At 39.2% G+C, this 24,365-nt stretch overlaps 1 protein-coding gene across 3 annotated transcripts in view; it reads left to right on the top strand.

Moving 5' to 3' along the window:
* The window catches only part of lrfn1 (leucine rich repeat and fibronectin type III domain containing 1), a 287,298-nt gene that overhangs the window by 226,674 nt on the left and 36,259 nt on the right, over positions 1–24,365 (top strand). For all 3 annotated transcript variants that reach the window (XM_039824072.1, XM_039824061.1, XM_039824081.1), the window contains one exon: positions 5,575–5,626. The gene's annotated coding sequence lies outside the window, so the exon portion shown is untranslated. The remainder of the gene's footprint in view (positions 1–5,574; positions 5,627–24,365) is intronic.

Below are 24,365 nucleotides of genomic sequence, written 5' to 3'. Positions count from 1 at the left end.
ATCATCAAAAAATTGTCTAATATATATATATATATATATATATATATATATATATATACAATATATATATATATATATATATATATATATATATGTATGTATATATATATATATGTATGTATATATATATATATATATATATATATATGTGTGTACGTATATGTGAATCTAAAGCTGTGATATTGTTTTATGGCTGAAACTATTTGCTGGTTAATTGATTATTAATAATGACCAATTTTCATAATCTATTAAATGTTTAAGTCATTCTTCCAAGCAAAACTCTGACATTTTTTTTTCAATTTTAAAAACTATTTTTTTAAAAAGTAAAACTAAAATGTGAGGATTTGAAGCCTTGCTTTGCCATATACTGTATGATAGTGAAGTGAATGGCTTTGGATTTTGGACTGATGGTCGGATACAACAAGTAATTTGAACATTTCACCTCGGGCTCTGTAAGATTATATTGGACACTTTATAGTCTGAAGTCTGAGGAAGAGCCTGGTTTTCGAAATGTTACACAGCATTGAAGAAAATAGCAAGAAAATAACAGGCAGATTACATCATTTGGATAATGAAAATATTGTTTAGCCATATATGTTTAAAATTATACCAGGTATGCTTTAAATGCTGCTAGTCCTCTGGTTTAAAAATCCTTTAGCATTGGCACAAAAGCAGCAAAGGCTGGAGGCAGTATCTGAGCATAATGACATTCGATGGTTAAAGGATGGATGCTTTGGAGCAAAAACGATTTTGTTTTTCAGTATGCAACCTTTCCCTTCTCCCCCTGCAAATCACACATCCCACCACCAGCATTTTTAATTAGTAAACATCAATAACTAAAATGTAGAGAAGAAAATCCTCTCACAAATCTAATCGCTTTGTCACTCAATTGAAGTCTATGTGCTTGCAGCATACATGAATGTGTTTGCTGTGTCTGCGTGGGAGTTTGATGAATAGATGGAGGGGCAGTTAGCATGCAATCACAATATGTAAGATTACAGCTAAAGCGGCAGGAATAGCTCCGATGATATTTACAGTGTGAGTGCATGTGCAGCATGTTCTAATCACATCCTCAGTGTTGGATGCTTCAGGGAACATGAACCTAAGATGGACATCTCAGTGAAGTGCGATATGCGTGAAATTGTACTTCTCACATCGCTGTCTTAGATCAGTCTGAAAGCTGGCCGTTGGAAGTAACGTAATGACATTTTGAAAGTAAAGGATTTAAGTTGTATTAAAAACGTAACAAAATACCCACACTAAATCATATATCACTGATTCCGTAATAACACCAGCTAAATGTTTGGAATATTACCTATTCTTTTCAAGGTTTATTTATTAAACGCCATTAAACTGTGTGGAACAGTACGAATAAACATCTTGCACAAGTTACATTTTCCCTCCTTAAGCCAACCCCAGGCATCCAGCTGATGTACCATACAAACATAAATAAATAAAACCCACAACACTAAAAATACATAAATAATTAGTAGCAGTAAAATGATATTAGTTGGGAGCAGTTACTCCGAGACGACAGTCTCTGGTTTCTCAAAGAAGGATAGAAAAGGAGCCAATGCTTTGTTGACTGACTTTTGAGGGAAGCAAAATAATTTTTTATCAAGTTTCAAACCTAGCATAACGTCCAGTGGGGGTGAGAGGGAGGGGCAGCATCTCTCCATTTGAATAGTAATATAATAGTATAGCTGGTAAAGCCAGTAAAGAAGTGAAGGGCCAGCACAGCACACCTTGTTTAGTTTTAGGCAAAATCAATTCTAGTAGTAAGGTAATGCCAAAGACAGCAGTCAGAGGGTCAGGATCAATGGGGCAAGATTTCCGATAAGGTTTGGAAGACTGATTTCCAAAAATCAGCTAGGCATGTGTACGACCAGAACATATAAAGAAGAGAGGCAAAGGCACTTTTGCATTTGTCACAGATAGTGCCACCTCACCTCAGGGTTATTTCTAGCCAGCTTCGTTTTGGAAATATAGTATGATGTAGAGCTGGGCAATATATTGTTATTATATCGATATCGTGATATGAGACTAGATATATTGTAATATGACACACGTGTTGTCTTTTCCTTGTTTTAAAGGCTGCATTACAGTAAAGTGATGTCATTTTCTGAACTTACCAGACTGTTGTAACTGTTTATTTATCTTTACCCACTTAGTCATTATATCCACATTACTGGTGATTATTTATCTCAAATCTCATTATGTAAATATTTTGTGAAAGCACCAATAATCGACACTACAACATCGTTGCGGTATCAATATCGAGGTATTTGGTCAAAAATATTGTGATATTTGATTTTCTCCATATCGCCCAGCCCTAGTATGATGTACTACTTTGAACTGTATAAGGGTCACAGGTGTATGGTGCATATAAAAGAGGAGTGTATCTTGCTCAAGGCCAAGTCCCACATGTCATCTGAAAAATGTAAATCTAGATCACCTAGATCTTAAGGGAGCTCTTGTAGGTACGAAGTGAGTTGCGAATTGCAACAACATCTTTTGGATGTAATGGATGGCTTACTGAGCAACCATTGGAGGTTGCTCTCAATGCCAGGGTCTTTTGTGGAGGGCCCACCTTGTTTACGCTTAGTAGGAGTGGGAGTTGGGGTTGGTAAATATGTCTTGCTTGGTCAAACACCATGTGTTGCTTTGGCTGGGGCTGATTGAAAAAGGACTGTAGAGATCCTGATCAAGATCGTTGCTTTGGCAATTAAATCTGACAGAAGAGAATCAGAGCTATTCTTCTGTTGTTAGTTGTATTCCTAAAAAAAAAAAAAAAAAAAAAAAAAAGGTGGAAAGTGGTCCCTTTTTCTTCATCTAAAAAAATTAAATTAACTGTGATAGCTCCATGTACACCTTGAGTTGTGCACTTGGGAGAGCGAGAATAAATTGTGGCTCCATTGAATTGTTTTAGCCTATGTACAGTACTGCAGTGGTTAAAATGAGTTCCAAGTTTATTTGTATACTATGGACACGATTTACACCTAACCTGTTTTGTTCGGTTCATCCTGTGAGATTAATGCAACTCAAACCTAGGTGTGCATGAAACCACTGCACCGGAGATGCTTAAACGTAGGTCTTTGTGGCGAGTTTTGTATTATATCATGAATATAGCCTTCAAGACCCATTTTACAAGAATGTTATTTTAAACACATTTGAAAACATAATAAAGTCAGCAAGAGACAAAATCCCGTAATGTTATTGGGCAGAGGCCTGCTTTTGTCTGCCCCTGTTTAGAATCAAGGACCCATCAGTGAAAAAGTTACTAACAATTTCAAGTCCTAAATCCGCACCAGTTATTATTGGAACCTAAATTACATTTGATGGGTTACATTTTTTATTTATGCCCCCCAAATGTAGGATGACTCATCAAAAATATTTTCATTAGTTTTACAAGAAAATAAAAGGAGGAATTTTTAATGTAATATATAAATGCTCTTTTTTTTTATAAAAACCTTTATTTGACATATGTCAAGCGATAGCACCAAAATTAGCATAAGGACACTATAAGAAAAGTTTATTTTTGATTTTACTACATCTTTAAATAAACTGGATACAAATACAGTTTCGTGGATTTGGAGAAGGCGTATGACCGGGTCCCCCGGGAGATACTGTGGGAGGTGCTGCGGGAGTATGGGGTGAGGGGGTCTCTACTCAGGGCCATCCAATCTCTGTACGACCAAAGTGAGAGCTGTGTCTGGGTTCTCGGCAGTAAGTCGGACTCGTTTCAAGTGAGGGTTGGCCTCCGCCAGGGCTGCGCTTTGTCACCAATCCTGTTTGTAATATTTATGGACAGGATATCAAGGCGTAGTCGGGGTGGGGAGGGGTTGCAGTTCGGTGGGCTGGGGATCTCATCGCTGCTCTTTGCAGATGATGTGGTCCTGATGGCATCATCGGCCTGTGACCTTCAGCACTCACTGGATCGGTTCGCAGCCGAGTTTGAAGCGGCTGGGATGAGGATCAGCACCTCTAAATCTGAGGCCGTGGTTCTCAGCAGGAAACCGATGGAGTGCCTACTCCAGGTAGGGAATGAGTCCTTACCCCAAGTGAAGGAGTTCAAGTACCTTGGGGTCTTGTTCGCAAGTGAGGGGACAATGGAGCCGGAGATTGGTCGGAGAATCGGGCGCAGCAGGTGCGGTATTACATTCAATTTATCGCACCGTTGCGACGAAAAGAGAGCTGAGCCAGAAGGCAAAGCTCTCGATCTACCGGTCAGTTTTCGTTCCTACCCTCACCTATGGTCATGAAGGTTGGGTCATGACCGAAAGAATGAGATCCAAGGTACAAGCGGCCGAAATGGGTTTCCTCAGGAGGGTGGCTGGCGTCTCCCTTAGAAATAGGGTGAGAAGCTCAGTCATCCGTGAGGAGCTCGGAGTAGAGAGCCGCTGGCTCACGCGCGAAAGGAGCCAGTTGAGGTGGTTTGGGCATCTGGTAAGGATGCCCCCTGGGCGCCTCCCTAGGGAGGTGTTCCAGGCACGTCCAGCTGGGAGGAGGCCTCGGGGAAGACCCAGGACTAGGTGGAGGGATTATATCTCCAACCTGGCTTGGGAACGCCTTGGGATCCCCCAGTCAGAGCTGGTTAATGTGGCTCGGGAAAGGGAAGTTTGGGGTCCCCTGCTGGAGCTGCTCCAGATGGATGGATGGATGGATGGATGGACAAATACAACAATATTTTCCTGCCATGATATGGGCCTGTGATAGCAAATTAGGTGTCTGTCATCTCACTTCCTTCAAGTCATCCATTTGTAAAAAAAAAACAGTTAAACACCTTGGCTAATTAAACATAATGTAGTTGCTTGTGTCTGTACCAGCCATATATTAGCTTCAACTCTATGTTCAATGTGGAGCTTGTTGAAGCATTGGACTGCATTTAACTGGGATTTATTTCTGCATTTTTTTTCCCCATTCACATACAGTATAATATTTAAAAAAAAACATTATAGTCACATATTGTATGGTATGTCTCTGTAATTGGCTTTATTTAACTTGATATGGTGGATGCATAGTTTTTGTTGTTGACGATAATCTAACAATACACTATATAATGACACCACATTATACAAGGATCCATTACTTACTGTACAGCACAAAGGAAGAGTGCAAAACCTACAGATTCTATTCATTGAATTTGTTTATTGCATCTAATAGTTGTGATAAAAAAAAATAAATACATATATGAAAGTAAAAATTGACCACAAGGTAATGGGAGTGCTCCAGTGTACAATACAAGTTTAATTATTATACAGGCTAAAGAGAAATATTAGTTATGCGTATAAAGCAGAAAATCATCTGTTAAGAAGGAGGCAGGTAAAATGAAATGTCTGCTTCAATTCTTCCTCTTTTAAATTCCCCTGGAAGAGAGGCTCGGGGCAGAAAAAGATTGTTCCACTGCTTCAGAAATATCAAATCATTTGTATTGAGCCTGGTATGAAATCAAAGATTGAACTATAAATTGAACCTTTTTTTTATGATTCTGACACTATTACAACTGGTGCCGTATGGCCCTCAATGTTATTTGTGCTTGCACATTAAGATGTGACCGTTTATTTCTCTCTGCAGACTGCTTTGAAGTGAACCCTGTGAGGAGCATCCAAAACGACACAATATTCTGGTGAGTTCCCAAATTGAAATTAAAACCCTCTTCACATTTCCATAATATTCCAGCACACATAACCCATCCAGAATGTGAACAGAAAGTGATGGGGCAAAGGGAGAGAAGAGAGAGGCTTTGAGCCCATCGATCACTCCACAGGGTCAGTATGTTTGACTCGCCATGCATGCATATTCTCACTACATTAAACACAAAAGCAAACCCTCCAGTTTTACCCCTTTTTCCTCCCACGTATTCTACATCTTGTTCTTTTCCTCCCCTCTCTGTCACATGCAGATTTAACCACATGTTCACATGCAGAGAGAGAGAGAGAGAGAGGGAGAGAGAGGGAGAGAGAGCTTCCGCAGAGTGACACTGTTAGCTATCCTCTCACATAGGCAGGGTTGGGCTGGCGCCACGGCTGTTTGCCTCATAGCCTGCGCAATGGGAGTCGGCTCCATTATCAGAGCTACTGCTTCGCCACCCTGCAGCAAACCCAGCATCCTCTGCTCCTGCAGATTTAATTTCTTATCTCAATAGGGAAAACAGCCCCTCTGATGAACAGCAGAAAACCCCCTGGGCTGCTGTGAACACGGATTGAGAATACATACAATAGATGGTTTGATAAACTTATGAACGGGCATAGCATTGATATTCCTCACAGGAATTTGTGGTTGGTCATAGATCTTCAAGGGAATTTGCTTTATACTGTGGGCTAAATATTTATTCACGAAGGCAAGTTCTCTCTCCACTATTAATCCAGTGGTGAAGCAATTATTTACAAGGACATATCAAGCATTGAACGTCTATAATGTGCTGCTGCTGCTGTTGTGTGCTTCACATTCTAGGTATCTAATGTCTAAAGACAGACAAAGGCAGCTCTTCAACTGCTGTACTCTCACATGACATAAACTCAGCATGAGCAGGTGCCACATTAAAAGTCTTGCAAGACCACATTATCACCTCTTGAAAAAAGCATGGGTGGGAATTGTTAATGTTTTGTTTTGTTTTTTTTTTTTATGAATGCCTTTGTGCAACAACAAAAAAGAAGACATCCAAGCTATACTGTGGTGTTACTTTTCCCCCCTGCTATTGTTTTCCCATTTGCTTCATTTTTGACACCCTGCTAAAGTTCTTTCTTGCTCATTCACTAAGAAGTCCAAAGTCTGTGATGGAAGCGAGATATTTGACTTGTTGTGGCTTTTCCAGCTCTTTACTAACAGCTTCAGCAATGTCATGAAAACCCACTACAGTGGTAATTGTGTGTCAACTTTCCCTTGCTCTAAAACAAAAGTTATTATGTGAGCACAAAGAAGGTATGTAACTTGATGTGTATCCTGGCTGAATTAGTTTTCTTGTGTTTAACAGTAATCGCCAAGTAGGACGGCACTTACTGATAGTAGTGCTATCTTATCTGTGGTCTAACGTGTCAAGAGTGATTTATTACAATCATCTGTAAGGCTTTAGTCCCTTTTAAGGATTTTAAACATCCTTTTCTGTAAAGCACTTTAAACTCAAATGTGTGTTATTGTAATTATAATAAATGTGCAGTGCTGTGTAGTGAAATTAAGTCTTTAATTCAGCATTACATGAACAGTACGTGTGTGCTTGTGCAGGAGTAGAAACAAGTAGGAGAAAATCCAAGACTGCACAGACACCAGATCAAAGCATGTACAGTATGAAAGACAACACCACACGCCAGGCATGGCCACTAAACGTTGCAGATATTGATTCTGATCGTTTTCAGATGGCTGGGGTTTACATAATGTGGCACCGTGACAGCACATTGATTTTCTTTGCTTTGATCTGTCAGTCGTGCAGGATGCTTTTCTGCACAAGAAATCGGCTATATCAGCTACAGTGATTTGGCAATTGGGTAGAAATAGAAAAAAGATGGCAGGGGGTTATAGGGGAGGGGGCAAGGAAAGCGTGATTCACATATAATATGGATGCTAAGGAGAGAACGTCAATCTTCTGGACCCACAACCCGCTGCAAAGCCTGGCATCAGCACACACAGCGAGCAATATGATCTCTGGCATTGTTTTAATCTGCTGAAGATAGGTAGAGCCAACGTTTTAATGAAAGTTCACATATGAGGAAATTGTCCAAATTCCAAACAGCAATGAACAGTAAACAACTTTGCATGGTCAAATTCAACAAGCCGTATTTATTATATGATATAAAGTCGTTTTTATTTTGTATATAAAATGTGAGAAGTGGTTGCTAAAATACGAGTCTGTCTTAATCCTTTTTGCTGGCTCCAGGCACTGGTAACGTAACTGCACAAGTAGAACCAAATTTCAAGCGGCCACTGGCTTAACCGCAAGCCTCTATAGCAACATCTCTGTTGGTACAGTTACACACACAGGCCTGAAATAATACACACACATGCTCAGGAGTCAGGCTGCCAAATGATGAGTGCCCAGAGTAGTTGGTGGTTTGGTGCCCTGCTCATGGGCACCTTGGAAGTGCCCAGGAGGTGAACTGGCACCTCTGCTACCAGTCCACTGTCTGTACTTTGGGCTATACAGGACCTGAACAGGCAACACTCCCACCCCAAACGTCTAGTGTGTCGGATTTAAGGCATTATGTTGGCAATGGAAATGGAATATTTAACTCTAAAATCGAGGACCCTCAGTGTGTGTGTGTGTGTGTGTGTGTGTGTGTGTGTGTGTGTGTGTGTGTGTGTGTGTGTGTGTGTGTGATAGATAAGATAAGATAAGATATACTTTAATGTCCCTGTAGGAAAATGTGTTCTGGACTCCATCCTGCAGTTCCACAGAAGATAAAATCAAACGTGATATATAGTAACACATCACATCACAACATCAAATAGCCTCATACAACCATTTACATGAAGCTCAACAACACAACATTTATAATTTGTTAAACATAACAATTGTTTTTCGTTACCTTACCTTAGAATGAGCTGTTTCAATTTACATACACAGCGGTTTCTATTCTACGGGGTCCGCCACGTTACACCGCCATGTTTCTACAGAAGGCCTGATGGACAAAACTAACACGCTGTAGATAGGAGAATGCCAAAAATATCAAAATAATTTTTCTTTTTTAATGCCATTTTTAATTTTTCAATGGAATCTTTTTCAATGCCAAATCTTACTGTCTCATTATCAGTGAAGACGGGTTGGGTTGAATATCTAGTTCTTAAGATTTATTTGAAACAGATTAAATTAGTTTTTTTTTTTTAATTAAGCTTTTAGCACATTAGCCACCTAAAGGATTTTAGTGTGCGCTGTTAACTTAAACACAAGTTGATGATGTTAATTCTCATCATATTCTTTGAGAAGGTGATTGTGGTTTCTTTTGGTTGGGAACTGAGTGCAGGAAATGAGTTTGACACCTTTGACATCTTATTACATGTACTTATTACATCTTATTACATGTGAGGACAAGGTGACAATACTTTTACAATATTAGTTTTCCTGCATAGAATAGAATGTAACACAGGGCTGATAACTCTCTACACTCTGGTTCATACATTTGTTATTGTCTTCATATGTCCTTGTTAGTGCAAATGTGTCTGCTTTATGTAACTTTATGAGTTGTTTTTAATGAGAAAAACCATTAGCGAACTTTGCTACCATAAAGATACACCACAGATCCTTGAATATTGTAGCCTATGTGAGTTCAAAAATGACTAAGCAATAAGATATAAGCAATATCCAGACTGATCTCATTTTTTTTTAGCGTGTTTATCAACGCTGTTTGGCCTCCATTGATTTACATTACCTTGCGACTGCGTGTGAATTGACGCTGTAGGGAGTAGTACAAAAGGACGAATTGGTTGGGGTGGTGGATGGGTAAAACAGGACTTTCACCCAGGAGAGCGGTCTTTGTGTCCCGCGTGTGGCGTTTCCTAAAGCCAACCCCGTTGGTGTTTTCCTAAACCCAACCCCGTCGCTTTCTTCGTTTACTAAAGCCAACCCTTGTTCTTCTTTTCCTAAACCCAACCTGGATTTCTTTTCCTAATTCTAACCGTTTGTCCGTTTCTTGTTTTCCTAAAACCCGTGTGTGACATAGTTTCGCGATAACACGTATCCTCGCGACAACACGCCACGTGGCTTTAGAAAGTGCCACGTGGCGTGTCTGTTTACGCTGAGACGTTGCAGACTGCCGTCCGCTGTATTCAGCGTAGACATACACGCGGATAGTTCATAATGCGTACAGATAACACGCCATTTGGCTTAAGAAAGTTGGCGTGTATGTTTACGCAAAGTCGTGATGCCATGTTGCAATATCGATAGTGTGTTGAACAGTGTTAAAAAACCTGAAAGACACATTGCAATGATTCTGCTGTTTATTGGGAGAAAAAAAAGTGTAAGGGAAGATAAAGAGTGAGTCTTCATAGATGGACCGACACTCCTGTTGACAAGCGTTTTGATTAGATTTCATCCTGCTCAAGCTACTGGATATAAAATGAACACATTGCTTTTTTTCTTACATTGTCAGAGTTGTCAATTCAGTAGTCAAAACAAATTAAATTAATCACACTTATCCTAATCTCAGACACTGTCTCAGACCGCTTGCTGACAGCCACAGTATGTACAATGTCAAACAAACAAAAAGTGAAAATGCCTTTGATGGAAACATAAGATTGCAGCAAAATAAACAAGTAAATAAATAAATAAATAAATATGTAATTTAATTAGTGCTGATACTTTGGGATGCTGTTAATGCTTATTTAACTGTTCTACTTGCCTTAAGTTTGGCAAAGGCTTCATAAAGCATTACCTCAGGTTATAAAACTACAGTGTTTTCTGTATTATTGTTTATTAATAATTAACCAGCCCTAAGCAAAGTATTTTATTAATGATTGATTATAAGCAGCAGTGCAGACTAGGATATGTTTTTGTATTAAAGGGTGAAATAGAGAGAGTATCACTTTAACATTCATTACTCTTTATTAAACTGCGTAAGATTTCAGTCCCTGTAGCCTTCTGTGTGTTTTAAAGTAAATTATGTTTTTTCTCATGTTATTATAAATTAGGAAAAGGCAAAACCAATTGACATGAGTCTAATATCTTGTGAAATTGCAGAGCTCTTGGATTAACCATTTTGCTCCACGAGAACACATTCAGTGCGCTGAAAATATCGAGCACACCAAAGTATAGATCTTTGACTCATTTTGAAATTAGACTCTCTTCATGCAAATAGCTGTTTTGATGTCTTTAGTTGGCATCTGCTGCTTTTCACAGGGCGCTATAATTAAACAGGAGGAGGCTGCAACCCTTCTTTATTCTCTGTCAGTTTGAGAAATGGCTGTCGCAAAACGCACTGTGTCAAAGCAACGGCTAGATTTCACACACAATGGAATCCATTTTTAGGAGTGTGTGTATCGGAGGATTTGTGAATTAATTGTTCATTACAGCAGCGGCAGAGATGCACCAAAAATCTGTTTGTGGAACATTTGTTCAACAGCATTGCACCGCATTTTGTATTTATCACGGACAAGCATCATATACAGCTGCTTGAAACTCAGGACACGTTACTTGGCTGAAAAACATATTGAACTGTTTTGGTCCCTTCTGCTGGTAATGGCTTAAGTTGTGCCGCCCCCAATTATAGATAAACACATTAGAATGGGCGGTAATAATCAATGTTAAGTTCAATTTAAAAGGGTTAAACCACCTCAACTTCTTTCAATTGTTTCCCGACATTTTGAGAGCAGCGCTCCATCACAATCTTTTTGAATTACGAAAAAAAATATATATATATTTTTTTTTATTTACTCTTCACGTGTCATCACCCAGGTTTACACCCACAGCACATCCCCTGATTTGACAACATCCTCAGGATAACTCTCATATATCATCATTAAAGAGCATGGACCCGGGCACTTTGTCAGAGTTTGCAGTCCAGTAAAAAGGCACAAAAGGGGCAGAAAATAGATTTCTTTTGATGAACAACAGATTATGATGGAGAGGTGAGCAAACTTTCCTTTCATTCGCTGCCCACATGTGCAGTGCAGCAAGACTTGCCATCTCACACAGCAGCAAATTGCTGTCTGATCCCAAAGACAAGCAGCGAAATGTGATGTGATCCTCTTGGATCTATGTTAAAAGCAACAGTACAATGGAAATCTCTCCTCATTTTTAAATTGGTACAAAAAGTGAAAACTGTGTTTCCTTAAAAGATCAAATAATTATGCTAATGCGTCATCACTTTTTATATTTACATACTGTATATGCATTGTTTGTAATATCATTATATAAAGTATTTTTAGACTATCTACATACATTTACATTCCCAAGACAAGCTTGAATACAAGTCGGTATTATCAGAGGATCAGCAGCCTCTTTCAGTCCGACTCCTATGGGTGTAATCTAATGTGAAAATCTTACTTAAAAATTCCCACTGACGTCTGTGACTTGAGAGCTGACCCTGAACTGCAGGCTGCTTCCCTCAATTTTAGTTGGCCCACCTCTGAGGGTGGTGTCTCTAAAATTAGAAACCTTACTGACAACCTGTTAGCTCTCAAGTAAGATAGCATGCAGTGGCTTATTTTAATAGACCTGAGCATAAAAAAAAGTTATAAAAAAAGAGATTGTTAAAATTGGAATATTCCTGACAGCTGAGAGTGTTTGGAAATGTCAGTAGAAACAATGTACATCGACACATGCAGTGTACATTTTTCTTAATGCAAAGCTACTATATGTATCTGTTTCTTTCACAAAAATATCCGTTTGTATAGCCTATGTTCATTTATAGTTTTATAGGGATTTACACTGCAGTGCAGCCACCTGCTAAGTAAGTGTTTCTTAACGTTTGCTACAGAGTCTTTTTACAGTACAAGACTAAGAATGTGGTCGCTTAAAATGGCAACTAATTAGCAAATGAGTTATGGGGATGTTCATTATTTGTAATGACCTTTACCATTCTTTTGCTGTTGCGGGAAAGTATTACATTTGCCACGTACTGTACTTTTACAGTTTTTCTTGATTGCTTTGATGCAGCAGTCAACTCAAACGCCACATTTTCAAAACAGTTAACACACAGGCCGAAACTCATGACCATGAGTGCAAAAGGCTCCAACTGTGCCAAAACATTTCAAATATGCAACAAAAGCAAATTTTGCCTTCAGCAACACAACTTGCAAACAAGTGTATGAGCTCTTCCAATCGACCATTACACAGTGGACAACAAAATACAAAATACAGCACTATTAGCGCCATTGCTCGTCATTGTAGCCTATTACTGTACGTAGCTTTCATGCCAGTGCCATTTGAATTGGAACCAGAATCAGAAATGCTTTAATGCAAATTTTATTGATTCCATTGATTCTTATATTCAAACTGTGGCTGAAAACTGTAAATATTACACAAAATACATGTAAACCAAAATAAAATCTAGTATAAGAAATAAAAAAATAATATAAAATCTATTACAGTAAAGTATAAACATCTATTACTGTAGAGTATAAGAAATAGCCACTATTGATAATCAGTCTCTTCTGTCTTGACGATGGGGCCACATGGCCTCATCCACATCACATTAAGGCCTACAGACTGACTGCTAGTTGAAGATTTGTGTGAAGGAGTGTCAAACAGGTGCTTCAGTGATTTCATACTGATTTAGGTAGTTTCTAATAGTTAGGAACAGATGGTTTCTTTACTTACTCATTTATTTATCAGGGACATCAAAATCAGTAAATGTGTCAGATTTAGGCAAAAAGGCTAATTATCGTCTGCAGTCCCTGGGCAGGTTGGCGTTATAAAACAACATCAAAGCACATATATGAGGATACTGCTAAAACAGAACAGACACATGCAACAAGCACGCCCTTACAACAGTAAACATCAAAAAATATTACTGTAGTTTTTTTATGACTTACATGATAGTCACAATAATGATATAAAAAGTTGTTGTTGCTCATATCAGTTCGGTTACAAAGCTCTTCTGTCTCTGTTTCCTTCTTTTTTATCTGTTGTTCTCTTTACTGACCAACAAGGACAACTCAAATAGCAATTTGAGCTTGCAGCCATTCACATGGGCTCTTAGGTTAAAGGTCCCATGACATGGTGCTCTTTGGATGCTTTTATATAAACCTTAGTGGTCCCCTAATACTGTATCTGAAGTCTCTTTCCCGAAATTCTGGCTTGGTGCAGAATTACAGCCACTAGATCCAGTCCCACAATGAGCTTTCCTTAGTATGTGCCATTTCTGTGTCTGTAGCTATTGAGGAGGACAGAGGGTGGGGGTATGGCCTTGACCAACTGCCACTTTGCTCGTTTGAAAGCCATGATGTCTCTCTCTCATGGGTGGGCCAAATTCTCTGGGTGGGCAAAGCAGAGCAAGATTCCAGATCGGCCCATCTGAGCTTTCATTTTCTCAAAGGCAGAGCAGGATACCCAGGGCTCGGTTTACACCTATCGCCATTTCTAGCCACTGGGGGACCATAGGCAGGCTGGGGGAACTCATATTAATGTTTAAAAACCTCATAAAGTGAAATTTTCATGCCATGGGACCTTTTAAGATCAAAACCACACAGAGACATAATATTTTGCTGTGGACAGAGGAAGGTGTCTCAACAGAAAAAAAGTGGCAGCTTACATACATACATTTTCTTGTATATTTTACTTTACTTATATACGTTAAAGCGTTATGTTTTTGTTGCAGCCACTGCAGAAGAGATAATAAATGTGTGGGTGGAGTTTGGGTAAGAAAAGGCAAACCGACTCTCAGTATGACGTCTCACAAACGCGCCATGTTTAACGGTTCCCGCTGTGAGTTTCTCTGAAGAATTGTGTCAGTGAGACCTGGCATCTCTGGAGACTGACGTAGTGGGACATCCCAGGATGGTGCAAGAAGAGAGTAGCGAGATTAAGAGCACGCTGAAATGCATACTTCCGCTCTCTGATCTACTCACAAAAATATTTTCATTTTGTAAACGGCTCATGAAGCACATGCAGCTGCAACAATTACAACTGCATGTCAGCGGTTTGATAGATCAAATATAACACATTTAAAACCAAATGAAAATGTGGAGCACAAACTTGACAGGGTGAGACAAAGCATAACAGACATTCATAACAGGCATCATGTTCCCTTTGTTTGAAATAAACCTCCTCTGATTGTGCAGCACAACAAGAAGAGCTATAAATTATTCAGGTGCTCCCTGATGGCCGCCCATTTATAGCTCACTTGCGTCTGACTGGACGTATTCTCCTGCCTTATTCCTCTGTGAGCCGCCTGTTTTTAAAATTGCAGCAAAATACATGTGACCTCTGAGTAGGACTCTGCCATCACACTAATGCTTAATTTATTCATTACACACCGCCAGGATTGGGTATGCGCCGCATAGCCCGTAATCGTAAATACTGTAGAATATCAAAATGAATGTGAAGGGGAAGAAGCACAGGGGATTATTACAGCTATATGTAAATAACAAGGAGAAATGTGGCTCCTTCCTCATCACAGTGCAAGCAGAGAAACAGAGAAAGAGGCGGGAGAGGAATAACAGAATGCAGTGGTCATAGATAATAACACCATTTGCTGTATTGAAGCCCATGAAGGACATCTCTCTCCAGACAGCACAGCATGTCATTTTTTCCCCACTGCTGTTCCGTCTTTCATGCTGATGTGGGGTTTGCTGTAGTGACTGCCAGGAAAAGGGAAGATGGTTGAATGCCCCCTCTGTGAAGCATGTCTTTAGAGTTTTTAATGGTCACATCTCCACGACTAGCTGTCTATACTGTTTGAGGGCTCAGTCGATTTTTGCAGATGCATGGTCATGACGTTGGAACATGGCATGTGATAATAAATTCTTGCAGGACGTCAGGTTGTGCCTGCAGATTTCATGACTAGATTTCAAGCTATAATCCTTGAGAGTCAAACCTCGTTTTTGATAATATTTATGGTGGGGATTTATTGTATTCATTACATTCAATAATTACCTCTCTGTGTAAGTGGCGGAGTCTGCCATTCGTGTGCTGGGGCAAATGTCTACACGTGCTCAAAAGATTCACCGGAAAACAATGCATGCATGTAATCCAGCCGGACTGTACTCATAAGAAGAATGACCGCATCAGTCGTTTCAGCAAGTGGCCCAAAACGACATCTGTTTACGTTCAAGTGACCTAGCCCACTAGCAGCTGTTCCACAAGTTGCAGTGCGTTTGCCCCTGTCGGCCACCGTATCAAAGGACTTACATACATAAATTAAACTATTAAAAAGAGACACTACCCAAATAAATGGATCAATAACTCCTATCATCACTTTCCTACTTTGATTCTGTCTGATTGTGACATTCTTTCTCCTGAATTCTAAATGAGAAATGAATAATGTGACTTTTTTTTTTTAGAACACCTCTCTGTGTGAAGATTTGAACGGGATAGCCAGTAAATATCGTATTATAGCGAACATTGAACATGTCTTACTGAAGTTGAAATGACTTCAAGTCTATATATGAATCAGCATTGTCTCTCCTAACTAAATGTCTCAAAACACTACATTATGTACATTATGATTGGAGTTTCTTTGTCACAGTTATTGATCATTAGCCACGCACCGTTGGCCGTATTCAGATGAGCATGCGACGCAGGCAGCTTACAGAGCAGAACCAGGTGTCAGCAACAGGGTGGCACTCTGATTAAATTCCCAGTCAGTGCACATGTTCCCCCGTGTCCTCTTCTTTTTGGCAAATAAATTGGAGCGAGTTGACCTTTCATCAGATATGCACAGGAACCTTGAGTGTTTAAGCTTCAAGAACCAGCCATGTTAACTTCAATTAATCAAGTAAATACCATTACAGCAGGTGACAAACGAGATGGTTCACTGCGCCACATATTTTACTCCTCATCACTCCGAGGCATTACTATCTGACTTTTTCCCAGTGGATGGGTTTGATCACTGGGCTCCGTGTCACAGTCACTGACTGTCAGAATACTTGCATCTACTTCTCTGCTATCCTGGCATTATATGGTATAGTTTATAGAGGGGTAAGGCTTTTAAAACATTTGAAAACAATGAATGAATGAGTGAGAGACATAAAGAAATCAAGCTCAAATGGTTTTCTGAATTGGATTTTCAAACTTGGTGATGGTCTCCATCACTGACAAAAACATTTACAATAAAATAGAAGAAAACTAAATACTATATAAATAGTCCATCTTACCTATTTTTTTAAAGCTTTTGAGACAAAGTTAGCAAACTCAAAATTAAACAACTATTCCAATTTTTGAATATTGAACACCAGCTCTTATCTGTGCAACCGAAGATCTTTGGCTTCTAGATAAGCAAGCATGCACGATACAAAATACTTTATTAATCCCCTAAGGGGCGACACTGAGTCCTACCATACATAGGACAGGCAATAGAAGAATACATACAACTTTCAAGACAATACAAAATAAGGGGTGAGCACAGCACCGTAATAAATAGTGTAAACATCACTGTAGGCTACTAATATATAAAATCAACATATTACTACCATCCTCAGTACAACCACTATCCTAGTCATCAACATCAGATCAGATTCATCAACATTTACAGTCAGAGACGATGTTCGTTAAATAACTTCACCACAGCAGGCACAAAGGACTTCCTAAATCTCTTGGAAGAGCACCTGGGCATAACAAGCCTCTCGCTAAAAGAGCTCTTCAGCTCGCTAAAACATTGTACATTGGGTGATCCTCATTTTGCATAACATTCCTGTGTCAGCTCCCCTACCCATTCTTTGCTCCATGATCACCGATAATGAGTCATGGGTCAAGACAACAAAAGATCCCGCCCTGCTGATCAGTTTATTGATCTTGTTCTGGTCCTCTGTTTTTAAGGCAGGAATTATTTAAAATAAGGTAAAATAGGAAGATTTATTATATTATATACATAATGCCTGTCTCAAAGATATATTTTGAGAGGTAAAAATGACAGCCTAAACTCTTTACTAAGTTTCAAAAAGCATTTAAGGGAAAAGTCACAAATTAGTATCCGTAGCAAAACTAAGGAAGCTCTACTACAAAATCACCAAATTAGGGGTAAAATGTTCCTGTCTGGCTTTGACTTCAGATATCCAACTGGTCATGGTGATGAACCTGAGATGAAATAAAAATTCAGTACTTTCACTGGAGGAAGCAAGACGGAACAGTTCTTACATCTTGATCCGAGAAAAAGATCTGAGTAAAAAACGCTAGATTCTGATTCACAGAGCGAACAGGAATTTCCAGAAAGGCTGCAGATAGTTTTTTTTCTGTTGAATCTAATTAATAGAGCTGAGTGGGTGGATCTCAGTAATCCTAGATTCATAATCATTAACTCGCAGAAAGTTTGAGATATCACTTTATATCTGCAAGCCAATCATTAAGGTGATTCTGCTGGTGTAATTTGAGAAAGGATTCAGACCTAATAATTTCATTTCAGAGTGGATATGGACATCTTTTTTTTATTTCAAACGTTTTTGAACACGTTATCATGGATTTTAAAGACTGGAACTAGTGTGTGTTCGCTGGGGAAATAGATATCCTATTGGCAAATGCTGTGACTGTGTTGAATCATCCAATATTATTGCCATGCAGAGATAAGTGAGCCTGAGAGTGCAGACTGAAATACGGTGGAAATCAGTGTGGCCTAAAAAAATAGAAGACATGGTTCCAACTGTTGTTAACATTTGGTATTGGTATACAGTCAAAACTGTATTGCAAACATTTTGGAATATTGATTCAACGCTTACGTGCAGATAAAGAGTTATTTAATTGAGGAAGGAGCTAAGATCAATCCATGGTAAACGCCTCGCATAGAATACAGTCGAGATGAAGCACTACCTCCAGCAGCAGGAAAATTATCTATCAGCAAGTTGTGGTCTGAACGGTTTGAAGGCCAGTAACTGTGACATAAACTCTTTTTTTCGAGCCTTTCAAGCAGGATGACCCGGTCTGTAGTGTCAACGGCCTCGCTGAGATAAAAATTGGTTCAAACAGAGCAATCACAAGTACAAACAGCAACACAGGCAGCTAAAGGAAATCCGTCTTTGTACCGTGGACATCTTAAAACCCAATTTAAACTTCTCAGCGCATTATTATTCATAGAAGGTAGCAGTTTTGGGAAACTGCTTTTTCTAAAACCTTGGAGAAATATTCAGCTAGTATGAAATATATAACTGTTGTGTTGTAATCAAAGGCACACTTCAATTCAATTTTAATTTATCTATCTATAAATTGCAGGAACGTCTGTCTGTCTGTGTGTGTGTCTGTGTCTGTGTCACCGTTAGTCCGATGGATTTCAAACTTGACAGGTGTCTTGCTACGGGCACGGGTAAGTGCGGTGCCAAGTTTGACGTTGTTTGGATTAGAAATGCAAAAGATATCGTTAAATATATATCGGCAAAAGAAGCCCACATTGGCTTTTACCGCTCTAGCCGCTGGCCACTCCCCCTCTCACGTTGCACACTGACTGAGCACATAACGAGTTATTTCAAGACACTTTACAGATAGAGTAGGTCTAGATCACACTCTATAATTTACAAAGAACCAACAATTCCAGTAATTCCCCCAAGAGCAAGCATTTAGGAAAAACTCCCTTTTAGGGAGAAACCTCGGACAGACCCAGGCTCTTGGTAGGCGGTGTCTGACGGTGCCGGTTGGGGGTGTGATGAACAGTGGCAATAATAGTCACAATGAAGATAATGTAACTATGACTAGAAATAGTAGTTGTAGTAGTTCATGGCACTGCAGGACGTAGCATGGCGTAGCAGGTCACTGCAGGGCGTAGCAGGACACTGCACCACTTGTTTTAAAGATTTGGTCCAGGTTATTAAATACTGACTGACTGCAGCACACTGTGATGGAGAAGAGCTCCAAAGTGACATATACATTTAAGAAAGATATTCTCATTGCACTCTAAAGGCCTGACCGAGAACGATTAACATTTTTAGACTCTAAGCTCTGGATATTATTCATGGCGAATGCTGAGCGTATTTGAAGAGGCCTATTTTAACATTTTATAGAGTCCCAGTATCTCACCAGAGGTGACTTTTTCCACCCCACACAACTCCATATCCATTATAGATGGCTGGCTCACACAAGCCAACAGTATACATATGTTTACAACTGTCAAATGCACCAAGAGGAGTCCTGAAAAAACAGCTATCCGACTGAGCTGGATGGATCCTGAAGACCTTGTTGTAACATTATCTCCCAAGTATATCAATAATACATACAGAGATAAATGGGCCCGAGTGCATGGAATCAACAACATGGAAGCCAATTCAGCTCCAGGAATATGTAATATGCTAAAGGGACCAGCAGAAATTCACTTCCTATTTCAGTCATTTCCAATTCTAACTATGCACACTTCCTGTAAATTATCATATTTTAAAGTTTAAGCACATCAAGATTTATTTATCCCTTGACAGAGCTTATTTACAGTTTGAATATAAAAATCCTTGGATTTGCAAATGATGACAATCCACATTGTGAAATCAATGGATTACCAATGAGTTAACAGTGAAATGAGGGCTGAGATGATAAGGTTGTCTTTTATTTGCAAGTGAAGGACAGGAAATGTTTCTTATCCGCTCAAAAGATTGAACGAAAGACGCTTGAGTCTAAAATGTAATTTTTCTCAGCAACATACTGTTGACGTGATTGGTAAATCAGAATTCAGGTACACGAAAGTCGTCCCACAGTTAAACCATGTTTTGCTGTGAAAGCTCCCTTTGATCGTGTAGTGCAAGACAATGCAGGGCAGTGAGGTGTTATCGGTATTTCACTTTTAAGTGCACAGCTCCAAATGTGATTAATAGTTGAAGTCTTGAGGCTGGTGGTTTTCAGTATTTGTTTAAAGGGGCTGGTGAGTTTTTTTTTTACTTCCGACATTCAGTGAGACTTTGTAGAAACCTCCAAGAAGTGTTTCATCTTACGTTCTGTGTCACTTATTGAACTACAACTGTGTTTGTAAGGGTCCCATCGGGCACAAGAGTCACAGTGCAATTAATGGGTTTATTTATTTAAATTTATGTCCATGAAAAACGAACCAATTAGTGTTATATAATCGTAATTTCGAGGAGACAAGGTTGGACAAGTAAAAAAAAAAGAAGACACATTTATATCTGTCTGGCCCAAAAAGGGGAACAGGGAAACATTAACATTAACATTAGCTCTGTATCATTTAACAAGACTAAGGGTCTCCTAGCCTGGGAACTAGACAAATCTGCGAGCTCATGTTTTATTTGCTCTGGCAGATATGTCTGGTCACCCTTCCGTTCAGATAGATCCTGGGCGGGCCAATCACAATCTTTTATCTCAAATGGGGCAGGTTTGGTACTATGGCGGAAAAAAAAACTACAAAAACAACAACACTTGTTTACAGCCATATTTATAGGGCTGGGCGATATGGAGAAAATCAAATATCACGATATTCCTGACCAATTACCTTGATGTCGATATTGCGGCGATATTGTAGGATTGACAATTGGTGCTTAAACAAAATATTGTTTACACAATGAGATTTTTGATAAATAATCATTGAGAAATGTCGATTTAATGACAAAGTGTGTAAAGGAAAATAATAGAGAACAGCTAGAACAGTCTGTTGAGTTCAGAAAAATGTCATCACTTTGCTCTAATGCAGCCAAAACCAGGAAAAGACCACACTTAATATATTACGATTTTACGATATCCAAAATCTCAGACAATATCTAGTCTCATATCACGATATCGATATAATATCGATATATTGCCCAGCTCTACTACACCATCACAGCTCATCTCTGCACACTGTAGTCCGTTTACATTTGTCCGTTGATCAGCGCTGCGCCACATGTTTCGTTGCTCTGATTGGTCGTAGGTCTATCCAATTGCTTCCAAAGGCATTTTGGTCTACTGCTGTTGATTTGCTAATTAGCTCTAAACTCAAAGTAAAGCTGGTATTCAGACATAAACCTGATGGTGGTGCTAGAGGAAAAGTCATAAAACCAATAAATACATCACAATTCAACCTGAAAGAAACAACCAAAAGTTACAACCAAAGTGGTGGACACACAAAAAGCCATAGCTCAAGTTATGAGCTCCCTTTTTAATCCAGATGAGTTGGTTCTGAGCAAATACTCCGCCTTTAGTACTGTATGTAGAAAAGTCAGTGCCTGGCTTTTCTTGCTGTAGTAATGCCAAGTCTGGACACAGGTAACAAACAAGACAGAAATGATAAATGTTGTCAATACGATATATGAAACAACTTATCACTGTTAAACTTAGACTACTGTGAACCTATCGACAAAAAAACAAGTGAAATTAAATGTTTTTTGGAAGCACAACTCAACCTCTACTGAATGTGATTGAGCCTTCACAGCGTTCTTCTAGTGCTGCTTAATAGATTTAATTTGTGTTATAGGAAAGCCAATAAGACAAATGAAAGAAATTATTTTTTGGGATCAGCACCAGTGAAATGAGAGCCAGCCGAGGAAATCAGATAAGCTCCCTGTATTCCTCCTTTGACATATTGGAAACAATTTTATCAAACCTCTTCTTTCCTGTTTGGTCTCTTCATCCTGACTTTTGTCTTGACAGACAAATCCTGTTACAGCTTTCAATAAATTCCAGAATGAAACACAAATTACAGAAGCCTGAGTATTTACCAGCCTGGAGAGAATTGGGATGTTTTCATGAGTGGAAGGAAAATGAAGAGCACTTGTTTTTTAACCTGTTTTGTTGGGGACTGCTGCACCACCACCTCCACAACCTGTCAAAGTGACAGCTCTGGCAGCGCTTGGGAACAACTCTGACATTATTTGCAGATGGTAAATAAGGAAAAATATCTGGCTAGCCAGCATGATTCATAGTTAGTCCCAGCTCTTGTTTACAGACAAGTTGTCACATTCATTTAGCAAATTGGGCTCGTGCTTGGGGCTCTGTAAAATGGTTTTGCCCTCCCACTTTATTGGGGGAGAGGGGATTGTAAAAATAATAAAAGCATTTTTTTCTCCTCAGCCTTTAAATCTGTTGCCTCAAAATCATTGATCTCAACAAAGGGAATATACAGCAAAGGTGCCAATATTTTTTTTATATATATATATTTCAGTATTCAATAATTGTAAAAAAAAAAAAAAAAAAACATTCACCCAGCTAAAGGCAGCTCCATTACTCTCGCATAGCCCTGCTTAGAGGCTTCTATGTAACAGGATATGCTAATACTTGTCGTACTAAGCCCTTGTAATCTTCATGCTTGAATTTGCGAACAGAGCACCATGTCTTTTCCACATACTGTAAATACTGATGGCATAATATCACATAATATATGGTCGTGTGGAAAAAGTCACTTGAATTCCCCTGTGTTTTTAAATGAACCCTAAAGAGTATAATGCAGCAAACTGTGGTGCTGCAGCATAGATGTAAAAGATGTAAAACCCTTACAGATTAAGGTAAGATGCCTATGTATACCCTCCTCCTCTATAATACATTTTCATGGAAACTGCAGACCGTATGCTTATGTAGCAGTCAGTGAACCATGAAATCACTTGGTTTTCATGAAGCTGATTTGCATTCTCAGGTTAAAGCTCAATGGTGCAGGAGAGGTAGTTGTAAAACCTTCATTTAGTGTATCAGACCTGTCTTTTCTTATTATGGCTGCACAAAATGATCAAAGTGTCACTATTACTGGACTGACGCAGCATGCTAATGGCATGAGACTTGTGGACAGCAATACCACCTCACACTTGTTTTTAAACAATCATGGTGTGATCTATATTTGTATCATTCTTCATCATGAGCTGTTTGCAACATGTTGATGAAGTTAGATACGAATATTCACCCAAGCAAGTCCAGAACATAGCGCAGTGGAAATATTTTTATGACAAATTATTGTGTTAGGTTTTAATAGGAGCTGCATGAGTGTGTGTGTGTGTGTGTGGGGGTGGCCTATACCGTTCATATTAATCTCATTCCCCTATGTGCGCTCACAGCCACGTGTGTAGACTCTGCTACTGTTCAGCTACCTAAGGCCTTATAATATTTTGTCCTTTTGAATTTCCATAAACTACAACATGCAGTCTGGTGATGGTGCCAAAACCTGTACACATAGTGTTAAGATTTACAGACCTGCCGGTGGAAGGATTACGAAATTGGTGGAACCACATTGCGAAACAATTCTTAGGGAAAAGTGAAATATTATCTCAGTGAGCAATTTGTTCTTAAAGCAACACTATGTAACTTTTCCCACTTTGGTCCCCCTACAGGTTGGAAGCGGAATTGTCCATTACATTACATTGTGCAAGTTTGCCAGAACCAAGGGGGTAAGCTTCTCCTCGGAACGCGTAGCTCCTATTGCGCGATTTTGATGCTAACAAGCCATCACCTCCCGTTAGCATTCCATTGACTGCCATTCATTTTGGCGCCACTTTGACAGCGAATAATTTTACATCTGAAGCGTTTAAAGACTTAATTTGTCCATTGTCTATTTCTAAATAAACACGACAATGTATAAAAGGCTCCATTACCTTGTACCTCACGTTATGGCTCCGTAGCGGACGTTTTTGTAAAAATAGGCTAACGATTGTGTCATAACCAAGTGACTTACTGTCGCACAGTAGAGAAATTACCGTACAGTACAGGAGAAGCTTGCAGGCAGTTTCGACTCACATTAGCTGTTTAAGTTTAATTACTAATGTTAACTAGCATTTTAGTTAGCAATAATTAGCCTGTGCCTATGTTATCACCTACGCTCTCAGTCTCTGCAAGATTGGGGATGATTTAGATTTCTCTTGGCACAGCTACCAGAAGACTTAAAACTTTCAGACAGGTTGCTCAC

Source organism: Perca fluviatilis, chromosome 2, assembly GCF_010015445.1.
Source record: "Perca fluviatilis chromosome 2, GENO_Pfluv_1.0, whole genome shotgun sequence".
Taxonomy (NCBI): Eukaryota; Metazoa; Chordata; class Actinopteri; order Perciformes; family Percidae; genus Perca; species Perca fluviatilis.
The sequence above is the reverse complement of the archived record's forward strand: the minus strand, read 5'-3'. Positions and strand labels throughout refer to the sequence as shown.